We start from the raw sequence: 1647 nt of genomic DNA on the forward strand, positions 1-1647 counted from the left end.
AAGAAAGAAAGAAAGAAAGAAAGAAAGAAAGAAAGAAAGAAAGAAAGCAGGCAGGCTCTTGTAACAGTATGCCTAGTCAAGCAAAGTCAATTGCCACACTGGCCTTGTCTGAAAACTTGTTTGATGCTTCATCTTGGGCATCCCCTCTCTGTCAGGAGGGGAAAACACCCTTTCCTTTGACTGTAAATCCAGTGCTCTCTCTCTTCCATAGGTCAGCTCCCCTTGGATCGGGTATGTTACTGGTTTAAAGGATGCCAGCATTTCTGAAGATGGCAGACCAAAGGAAACACCTGAGCTCAAGAATCCCAGGCTTGGTGTGAAATGCTGACCTGTAGCTCCATGACTGGGCGGCTCCCTTGATGGGATAAGGATCACGTTCCTCATGTCATTAAGGAGCAGGTCCCCTTAAGCACCATTGCTCCCCAGTTGTGCTGGCTGTAAAGGCTTTAAAAATGTTCAGGAACAATTATCCCAGAGGGAGAAGCAGGTCCAATGTACAAAGAGAGCACTCTCTTTTCAACTTTCCCAGAGTTGGTTGTTTTTATGGAAGTTATTGGTCACACTAACAAAAGTAGTTAATGTGAGTTTAGGGGTACAAAGTTCAAGTTACATCTCTTAATTGTGATTTCCATCATAGGATCATAAATTTCGAACTGGAAGGGACCCTAGACATTGACTAGTCTAACCCCTTCATTTTACAGATGAAGAAATAGAGGCCCAAAAGGGGTTAAATGACTTGCCCAAAGTCACACAGGTACTTTGGGAGCAGGATTTGAACACAGATCCCTGACTCCCCAAAGTCAGTTCTCTTTTCACGTTCCTTTCCAGGATACCGACTCTGCTCTCTGACCTCCCTGACTCCCCACTTCATGGAATTACTCAGTGGTTTTGGCTGCCTTAAGCACACCAATACTGGCTTAATTGTGAGGGACATGGAAGGTGGTGGGGCAGAACCGGGGCTTCTGTGCACTGCTAACAAGTTTGTATAGCTAGCACCAGATGCCCTGCTTGACTCAGTGAAAGCGGCATCCCAGAAGAGGCTGTGTGGCATAATGGAGAGAGAGCCAGTCTCAGAGAGACTGAGAAATACCTAAGCTCATGTCCTGCCTCTGAGAAATATGACTGTGGCCCTGAGCAAGCTACTTAATTTCTCAATGCCACAGGCAGCTCCTCTCTACCAGATGTGAAAAATCCCTGCCTTCAAGGAGAGAGAATATATGCCTGGAACATAGTGGATGCTAAATAAAACCTTGTTTTCCCTTCCCTTCCCTTCCCTTCCCTTCCCTTCCCTTCCCTTCCCTTCCCTCTCTCAAAGAAAGAAATAATCCTTGCTCACACAGAGATTAAATGAGAAGTTTGGGATAGACAGTCAAAGACATCATTCTTTGTGCTCCTCAATCCACAGCCTCACATGTGGTAGATGGACAGAGCACTGGGCTTGGAATCAGGACACTCCTCTTCCTGAATCCAAATCCAGCCTCAGACACTTCCCAGCTGTGTGACCCTGGGCAAGTCACTTCACCTTGTTTGACTCAGTTTCCTCACCTGTAAAATGAGCCAGAGAAGGACATGGCAAACCAGTCCAGTATCGCTGCCAAGAAAATCCCAAATTTGGTCAAGAAGAGTCAGACATGACTGAAAATGACT

Source organism: Petaurus breviceps, unplaced genomic scaffold, assembly GCF_028583685.1.
Source record: "Petaurus breviceps papuanus isolate PSGF00001 unplaced genomic scaffold, PetGlider_PUasm1.0 446, whole genome shotgun sequence".
Lineage (NCBI taxonomy): Eukaryota > Metazoa > Chordata > Mammalia > Diprotodontia > Petauridae > Petaurus > Petaurus breviceps.